Genomic DNA, 10,437 nt, shown 5'->3' with positions numbered 1-10,437 from the left:
GGATAACACTTCGGGTTTAGACTCATATTTTATTTCCAGAATATAGTTAAAGAAGGGAGGAAAACCATGACGATGGGTTACAAGCGCAATGTCAGTCCTGTAAGTTTTGCATGTAGTAACAGGTCACTTTTAAATAGGCCGCTCCTAACCTGGAAAACAGACGCCTTTTGCAGCCGCTCATTACGAGTACCGACACTACGTTGTGGACAGCGCTTAGCTTCATACGACCTTACCGGCAAGGAAGACCCTACCAGTAGATGCTACCGCCCGCATCGCTCGAAAATTCTACGTAACTAGTGAGCATGCTTACCACGTATTACTATATACTATGTATTTACCCTACAACAATAACAATTTTTATCTTTCGTTTATAATTAAAAAAATTTGCCACATCATATTACATTTTCATTTATCATGAAACTGGCATTACATTTTGATATTCATTATTCATTTTGATATTCATTATTCATTTTGATATTCAAATATAGCCATTCTTACTTCTTTACTTAGTTGGCCAATGTGTAGCCCCCTTTGACTTGCCCGATCAGTGGTTTACTGTTGTCAATTGGTATTACCGATTACCTTCATATCGTTGGTCACCTGGTCCCACCGAAGAATAAAGACGTCCGCAAGAGCTTTTTTAAACAGCAAGCACTAAATCAAAAGCTTTTCTAGCAGGAATATTTACACCCATTCGAAAGTTTATGCACTTCACTATGCCCAGATCGGTAGTCGTTACCACCGCATACGAGAAAATAGATCTTCTGAAGATTTTTTTTTTTTCGAATGCTTTTAGTGCCATATTAAAACTGTTGGTCACAAATCAATTCCAATTATTGAAGTCATCGATTTGAACTTGAACATAGCTGTCAAACGTACGTATGGTCCTTATCTATGAATTCTGTGCACATAGATTTGAATTCGAATATAGCTATCTTGTCTTGTTCTTGTCTTTAAATTTTGCACCAATGGTTTCGAATTTTAATATTACTTTGAATGTGAGGTTGTAAGCTACAGATTCTACATTCATGGAATCAAATTTCAATATAGCTGTCAAACATGTGCATGATTTTAGTATATATATTCTATTTGATAACTTGGAATTAATCAATGTAAAGGATCTTAAACTTCATTATATCCACAGATTTATACTTTTATTTGGTCTATAATATATTTTACTTCATTATATATAGTATTTCTCATATGAATTACTTATTCGGTACCCGTTATTTTATCAATATTTATTTTCTATATTTTTGTATTTGCAAATGAAAATTACATTAGCAACAGCAAATACAATCGCCCGATTAATATCTTACACACTTTGTGAATTAGCGTTCGTATATACAAATTTATATCTAGAATTTTATTTTTGATAACAGTATTAATTTATAGATAAAAGTAGATTCGTACATATATAAATGAAGGAAAAGTTGAATGTATTACAATCTAATAAACGTTAATCATAAATAGTATTGGCGTAGATAAAAAGCTGTGATTTTAGTATTCTAGATTGCTTAAGAGTACTGTTTGAGTAATTATAACAGAAGAATTAGACTTAATTGTCACATATCACTTTTATTGATATCAGTGATCTATAAGAAGTATGAAATATATCAAATACTTAATTTTGCTCTTACGCATGGTCAGTTGTTGATAATGCAATGTTTGCATGTATGTATGTATGCGCATGCATGAATGTGATATTACTTATTGGCTTGGTAAAATAGTTTAATAGTTAAAAACTTCATTTTTTGACCTTATATTAGTTTCAGTTACAAGAATATTAAATTATATATATTTTTTAATACCTGAGCGTAGTAATTAAATTTAACCATCTGTTTACCATAAATAAAATTTTGTCTTATCGCTTTTCAGTTAGTGTTCTATAAGCGGGTAAAATTCGTTTTAAAACTGGCTCTCTAACAACTGGGAATAGATCATGATTCATTAGAGTGAAACACAATTAATTAATTGAAAGAGTTCAAGGCACGCGTGGTCCCTTTTTCTTATCATATATTTATTAACACATTGTGTAGAAATGTGCTTAATACGAAAATAGTAATTTAATTCACATATGATGTGTTGAAAATTTTAATATGAATTTCTATAATCAAAAAAAAATGTGCATTAAATATAAAATACAAAACAATCTCAACATTTTAATTTCAATAGATTATAATTGCAATTACTACCGATTAATAGTCTCCTCCATTACATCCATTTAATCCATCTGTCTTAGATCAACATTGAGATATTGAGATTTTTTCACATAGAAAAACAAACCTTAGAAAGAACCCTTTTTTTGTCCCATTCGGGCCAAATACGCTTCTCATGGTTCTGAATAGGCACTATTTGTTCCACCATTTCACTGATTATAAATTTCATTTCTGATAATAAGTTTTTTGGTCGGTAAAGGAGCACCAATATATTCTTTTTTCTATTTCTAGAAAAAGTTGAGCAATAATTCCTTTCTTGACTAGCTCAACTGCTATACTGTTTCTTTCTATATCGCTGTGCCTATATAGCATCCGGTTAAGAAATAAGAAGTTACTAAATTTATATTATAATATTTCAATTCCAGCATTACATTTTTTTTTAGTTATTAAGCTTGTTTTTTACTGAAATTTTGTTGTAATATTTTTGTAATCTGAGATATACTTGTTATGTAACTGAAAATCCCTCGGCATTCACAAATAATTGTGGATTTTAATTACCTATTACAGTACATTATAATTGTTAGGGGATATGGCACTGCGACCGTCGGGTCTATTGTGCTCCTTTCTGGGCTTAAAGTAGGTCTTTAAGCCCTGTTGATTCAATAAAAAGTAGTACAGAACCTACTTTGTAGAGTTTTATTGCCTCTTCCTTAAGAATATACATTCCTAGGAGGGCATTCTAACAGCACATGTGTGGCCGACTCCTCATTCTCTTCACAGAATCTACAGTTTGCATCCCTAAGTATATCCAGTTTTGTGAGGGGGTGTTTTAGTCTACAGTGCCCTGTTAGGATTCCAGTGATGTTCTAAGTTTTTCTTTTAAAAGGTTCATACAATCCTGGTTTTTCTTCATACAATCCTGGTTATAGGTACCAATAAGTGATTTGGGTATTTTAATCCTGGTATATTATTCCAGTAGTTCTATTTATTCTGGTTCTCCTTTATTTTTGTGAAAGAAAGGAGCATATCATCGGTGTGGCTGCTCCTTTTCTGGCTAGCTTGTCCGCGTATTCGTTTCCACGTATGCCAATATGTCCGGGTACCCAAAGAATCAACGCCTGATTTGTTTCGCCAAGCAGATTTAGTTTATCAAGGCAGTCTAACACCAGGCTTGAGGTCACCTAATGCGAGTTCATTGCCTTGATCGCCGCTTGGCTGTCTGTCAGTATTGCAATATTTTTATCCTGATAATTCCGTTCTATATTGATAAGTGCGCATTTTAAAATTGCGTAAATTTCCGCTTGAAAAATACTAGTATTTTTTCCAAGTAAAATGTATTTGAATCAACTTTTTCAAAATGCTTTTTTGTTTACTTATTTTTTAACACATATTTTAATGGAATTATTTATCTTTAATAAGAAAACTAACTTTACTAATATGCGTTGCCTACAAATCAATTAAATTATCATAAACAAATTCTCAGTTGTGTCCCTAGGTTATGTCTAGTAAGTGTTTTGTTGGAATTGATTTACATCTTTAATTTGTTTTCCATAAAAAGCACATAACTTGTTTTAATGTCTATGAATCGATATAAATAGATACATTTACTCGTATGCTATCTTTTGCTAAACTTTATATTGTGATTGTGAAAATATTCTTCCATTATGCAAATATCTAACCATTCCTATAATAAATACTGCCCTTGATGTAACCAATCGGAAAAACGTGTTTGTGTGATTATAACAATATTTTTCATTATGTAAATATGATAGTTTAAATTTAATGTTTTTAGAAAAAACAAGATTATATATTTCTTGTGATACTTATACCGTACTATCATAGATTCACAAACTGCATATAATACTTATTAATGAAGTAGAATTTTTTTTTTAATTAAAAATGATTTTTAAACAAACTCCGTCCGCATAATCTTATATCTAGATTCACTTCAGATTTTTTCCATCTTTTAAATTTTATTGCTTAACTGAGCATTTTCAGAGTAACAGTAGTTATTGTCCATGACTATATCATAACATAGTTTATTCGAAGACAACTCAGTCCTATAAATATTCAAATAAAGCATAAAATTTGTTCATAATTTTTTAAAAGCTTTTTTATATTTAGTTTTGAAGAATACTAAATACAGCACAGCATTCTCTCCTACAAAATCTGTCTGTAGAAGTTCTCTTTCAAAAGCTGTTTAAAGATTGGACGGTTTCAGACACAAAAAATTTTAAAAAAAATTGGACGGTTTCAGACACAAAATTGTACTGTATGATTTTGGTCATCTATGGTATACTATATTATATTATATTGTACTAAGTAAATATATTTTTTTACTATTATTTAAATCGACTGGTGCAAAACATTTTGATATGACATGGATTCGATTTTTTCTGTTTTTTTTTTAAATATTACTTCTCAACCAAATTTAACTTAAAGTAACAAAAAAAATTTTTTTTAGTAGTTTATTTGACACATTTCTACAAAACTAATTTTATTAATTTAAGTTAAAACACTAATCAAACTAATTAATGCACCATAAAAGTCACACACCGGAGAGCTAACTGGGTTATGAAGTGAATGAATTTTCATTTGGTTAGTGTGTTTAATTGTGTTATTTCGCGTATATAATTAACAAATAGAAATATATGCATTATTTTTTAAATTGATTTCAAAATTTAGGCAATAAAAATAAAGATTGTATATAAAGTTGTTCCCCAAAGCGGATAGGCACGCTACTATTTCTATGAAACCTAGCTCTCAGAACCACTACTAGTACTTCTTTTTATGTATTGCGTTTAAAAATTTAACCCTTTTATCTTCAACAAAACGAAATAAAAATAAAGTCATTGGGAGGCTTATCTATTAATTCTGGAGGCTTCGTCTAATAATATTTTTGTTTTTTACAAAAATATCACAAAGAAGCAATCAGGTTTGAGAGGTACCATTATTATGACTCAATTTCCACGAGCAGTGTTAACAAAACTCTTTGAATCGTTTTCCACATAACTTGTATTTCTCATTAATCTTACGATCATTTAATGGAATACGCCATTAAAGTTAGGAAAAACAGTGACAAGTACCTTCATATTTGATTGAATTTTTTTTAATCTTTTGTAATCATCTTACTTCTATTGGAATGATTGAACCTTGTTTTTGAACTCATATACATTTAGCTATATAACATATTGTCATTCATTATGACAGGTTTTAAAAATTCTAGATCCATCCATTAGTTGAACAAGCTCTTGCGGTTACATGAAATGTCACACCAGTAGAGAGATCTTTCGGTTACAATAGAAAGACTTTTCTCTCAGACACATCGTTGTGAACTAACTTCTTTCACAATAAAGCTGCGGTCCACAGAATTTAATAGCTGATACAGTTTTTGCAGAATTGTCAGCGATCTTGTTGATATTGATTTTTGTGTCACTAAGTACCGAAAGCACAAACCTATTTGTGTTTGCTCAGCATGTCATAGCAGTCTATTGAAGTTCTGGAAGAAAACTTCGAAAAGGCCAATGCCATTATTGCTGCTTGGGTGCAATAGTCTGAATCAGCAAAAACCATAAATCAAGCGTGGGAGAGATTTTGATGTTGGGACTGTAGTCACTCCTTCTTTGGTTTTGGAACTGTCAGTTTATCACATGGCCATTTAAGTTTCCAAACCAGGAGTGCAATCTATACAATCAGGATGGGCACTTTAAATTTTCGCAAAACAAAATTTATTGTTCATCTGATTTACATATACCATCACAGATTTCTATGCCAGCCAACAGTCTATTGACAGAACGTACAATTACACGTCAACAAAATTTCACTAATACTCCACAACATTATCATTAATTTTCCACGAAAGATATTGGTGATCTTTCGGTTAGAGCGTTAAAAACTGATCATTTGCAACACACCTTTATTATTTTCAAAAAAATACGGGCCTATCACAACCTCGTACCAAATGCAACACCATTTGGCAAAAAATTACTTTTTATGGATGTAGTTTAGACATTTACTGAAAGAATGGTGCCACATCAAGATCACGATAGGAATAAGTCTTTATTTAGAGCTGTTTATTAGATTCCTCTATTGTTTAAAATCTGAAATACTTTACGATTTTGGTGATCTAAGACTACTGTACTTATTTTATTTTGTTCTTAGCGGAATTCCCATTTATTGTTAAATGTCGCCACTTGACTTGTTGTTTTTGCTGTAACCTACAAGGATCTATGAAAGAAATAACATGAAATGAATTAAAAGACGAATACAGAGGTTAGGGTCTAGATAGGTATTGGTGGTGTGAGTGATAAAATTAGAGTTTCAATTTTAATTAAAAATGCTTAATAAAAACTTGTCGTACACTAATATTTTGGGGTTAATAATTCAAACATTAATTAATTATATGAAGAAATAAGTGAGCCAATTATTTTTTTTTTTTTTTGTCGCGTATCCATTTTACGAGTGGGTTTTTTGTGCAATATTGCCTTTCCTTTTGTACTGCTTTTCCATACAACAAATATTTATTGCAAAGCAATTTATGAGCCAACAATTAAAAATCATACAAACTTAACTACACTTTCACACACATACCCACATACACACACAAGAAGAGCATTACGAATTAAAAGGTTTGTCTTCATTATTTTTGTGTTGTTGGAATTTTCTTTAATGACGTAAAGCTTGCATAATTTTTTCATTTCCAAAAATTGTTAATAACTATTTATTTTCTTGGTTTGATGGTTGATGAAAGACAAACCGAAACAAGTCTTCTCTCTCACTGCAAGTTTCTCATCATTCTGTTTATTTGTTGCTATTGGCTTTTGTTGTTATTTTTCTTATTGTTGATGTGTTGTATTAGTTGCCTTTGTTGTTGCCTTTTTTTACTTTTTGTTGTGTTTGTTTTTTTGTTTTTTGCTTTGTTTAAAATAACAAGAGAAATTGGTCATTCAGTCGCTCGCAGTGTAATATTTTCATTACGGCACAGCAGTGCGTATTTGGAACTCTTTCGTGTAGTTTGTCATTGGCGAGGTTTTCGATGTTCGGTGTTCGAATAAACTGTTGAAAAGTTCTGTGCGCGCAAAAGTTTTATTGTATATATTATATGTAGTTTTTTTTTTTGAATATGTATGTATGTTTTTTTTTGTGTAATATTAAGTGTATAATTTGTTTTCATTTGTTGTTACTGCTTTTTAGCATTTAATTATATTTCTCAATGTAGAATGGTTGAAATGTCTCCCTTCCCTGTACCAAACATGTTCTTTGGGTAAAACAATATTAATAATTGGATTTTATTCTTGTGTATTCATTATTGAATGTTTGAATGTTAACATTTTTTTAAAGAATAGATAAAAAATTTATTCAACACCCGCTATCGGCCATTAGTTTGTGACGTGTTATAATATTTTTTTATCAGAACGTCCCTATCAGAAATAGGTAGGCACTGTAGTTAGAGCGCCTAATCTACACGAGTTAATAAGTCGATAATCCAAAAGTGTTAAGCATTATTTTTTTAGCGTTAGTATTGATAAATATTTGGTTAAAACGTACTTTGCACTCAGATTCGTAAGTGAAAACGTATATAATATATATAAATGTATATACATATATTTACATATATAATAAGCAAAATTATTTGTATTTGTCATAAATATTCCGGTGAACGGTAATGATAAAAACAAATTTATTCTATTATATTTGTTATAATGAATGAAAAAATTTTATTTATGTATATATCTTTTTTTTTGATGATGGTATATATACACACATACTTTTTTCTCTATACTAATACTATATACACAAAATTCTTAAAAATGAAATCTTTAAGAATTTATTTACTAACAAATTGTAATATTTATTTTCACATTTAGCAAAGATCAATTTAAATTTTCGAATAGTTATCCAAAACACATAGTCGAAAATTTTACCAATTTTATTATAATTAGAATTATTTCGTTAGTAAAAAATATATACATTATTTTCTAATATGTTTATGTTAATTAAGTATATATGTATATTATACATATAAACTTTTAGCGTTTCAGAGACCGATTTGTGACATATAAGTTGCGTTCCAAAATAAGGAGAACTTTTCAAAAATAGGTATTTGTATTAATAAAAGTTTTCACTGATATAGGTACTATTTAAATTTCATAAGATTTGGACCATATCTAGCTATCTGAAGATATTATTTTAGTAACTGTTGTCACTGTAACTGTGTAGTTGATATAAATTTCTGTTTTTTGCAAAGGATTCATGTTAGAACATACAAATTTTAGATAGGTATTACTTATAATAATCCCAAAGGTGTAATCATATTGAAGGGTAAGGCAAGATCATATGTATTGAACTATTCATATAGGTTTTACGGAATTAATATAACAGTTTAGGCTCTGCAATTCGATTAATATTAATTTCTCTTAATGTTTAACACTAACATGTATGCTTGTGGAAAATATATTAAGTATTTGATTTGAGTTATACTATATATTTATGAATTAAATCCAAAGATTCTTACGTAAAACAAAAAATAAACATAAACTTTATACGGTAGAAAAGTTATTCTTAATTTAATATATTTTATCATACAGCTTTGAAGTACTAAATACTGAAATGTAAATTTTGAACTTTGTTTTATTAAATTCTCAAATATTTGTGCAATTAATAAAAAATATAAAAAAATAATATACATGTATTTCATATAAGTACAATGCAAAGAACGTACATATCATATAATATATATGAGATAAGATTTAATACTTCATCTTTAAGAAGACATTAAGAAATTTGTTATTATTTCGAGACAAATGTAACAATAAAAGATTTACACTTGTTTATACTAATAATTATAAATGGTAATTTATTTTTTCGATATTATAATTTTATCAAGATGGGAAGTTTAAGGAGTACTTCACAATTCAATATGGTCAAAGAAATTCCATATGGTTAAAATGCAGTTATTGTTGTTGTTATAGCTTACAAGGATCTATAAACCAGATAATTTGAAAGGCATAACAAGACGAATACATGGGTTGGAATGTGGATAGGTATTGGTAGTGTGCAAGAGGAGGGGATTATTTAGTAGTGAAAGAAGATTGAGGAATGCATGTTATTTAAATGGAAGTTAATCAGAATCAAGGCGAAGAAACTCAGCTACTTCTATATAGCGGGTCCAAAGATCGATTGGACTCAAGTTTGTGTTTGCATTGAGACAGAGAAAGAGGAAGGCTACATAAAATACGGTAGAGCTGCATTTGTGGCATACATTGGGAAAAGACTATTTTGCACATGGCTATAACTCCTGGTGTTTCCTTCTTGGACACCATTTCATAAAAGTCTATAAAGATTCAGATTCTTAAACTCACTTCATAGCATCTTCAATTCAGAAATCAGCTAAAAACACGAGTTCATATATGTGTCCAACTAGTTACAAAGCACCTAGTCCTCTACATAAAATTACAAGGGAATCAAAAATACTTTTTAGCTGATTAAAGGGAACCAGTATCTCTTCACTCCACCTATTTCCCTTTAGGTCATATTAACTGTGAAATAATTTTACTTTTATTAATCACTGATATTTAAAAACGAAATACTATTATATACCATATACAAATCAGAACTATGCAACTTTTACTGCTGATTAAAGTTCTCATTAAAGATTGTACGAGTATTTCACAATTTATTATTTTGAGATATAAATTTTTATAAAATATTGAGCTGCGCAGGGGATCGCATGTTGATGCGATGTCTGGTTCAAATATATAACAAAGAAAATCTTTAAAAAGTTCTGATTGATTAGATTAACATATTCTAGTGTTTAAGAAAGTTAAAAATTAATGAGCAAAGTACATATTTAACATCGATTTTTAAAAAGACGACAATATTTTTATTTCTCATATTTATTAGCTTTTATTGAAATATATTAATTTGTTTTTATTTTTTCAATTTTTTTTCAATTTTGCAGTGCAATCTTAGAATATTGGCGAAAAACTGATACCACCGTTTGATATTTGCAACAATTTTTTAAAAATCATTACAAATACATATAGACTTTCTACATTCCTTATATGACATCCATTACGTATGCTCGAATTTAATAATTAGAGTACAAATTATTTCAATATATAAATAATCCTGTAAAATGTCTGAAGATAAAAAAGTTCTTAAGAAAACGCCTAAGCCCCAATCCAAGGGTGTGCTTATTGGCAACATTATTTTTGGTTTATTCACAAAACTCATAAGATTAGTATTTCAATTAATTTATGGAGTAAAAGGTGAAATA

The 10,437-nt window shown here is 29.4% G+C and overlaps 1 protein-coding gene across 4 annotated transcripts in view; it reads left to right on the top strand.

Moving 5' to 3' along the window:
- Positions 1–10,431, top strand: part of LOC119684526 (putative uncharacterized protein DDB_G0271982) — a 20,740-nt gene extending 10,309 nt beyond the window's left edge. For 2 of the 4 annotated variants that reach the window (XR_005252738.1, XR_005252739.1), the window contains exon 2: positions 10,120–10,431. The gene's annotated coding sequence lies outside the window, so the exon portion shown is untranslated. Of the gene's footprint in view, positions 1–7,133; positions 7,288–10,119 lie in introns of those variants that run through there. The other 2 variants (XR_005252737.1, XR_005252740.1) reach the window with 2 other exon arrangements.
- The last annotated feature ends 6 nt before the right edge of the window (positions 10,432–10,437 follow it).

Source organism: Teleopsis dalmanni, chromosome 2, assembly GCF_002237135.1.
Source record: "Teleopsis dalmanni isolate 2A chromosome 2, ASM223713v2, whole genome shotgun sequence".
Classification (NCBI taxonomy): domain Eukaryota; kingdom Metazoa; phylum Arthropoda; class Insecta; order Diptera; family Diopsidae; genus Teleopsis; species Teleopsis dalmanni.
The sequence above is the reverse complement of the archived record's forward strand: the minus strand, read 5'-3'. Positions and strand labels throughout refer to the sequence as shown.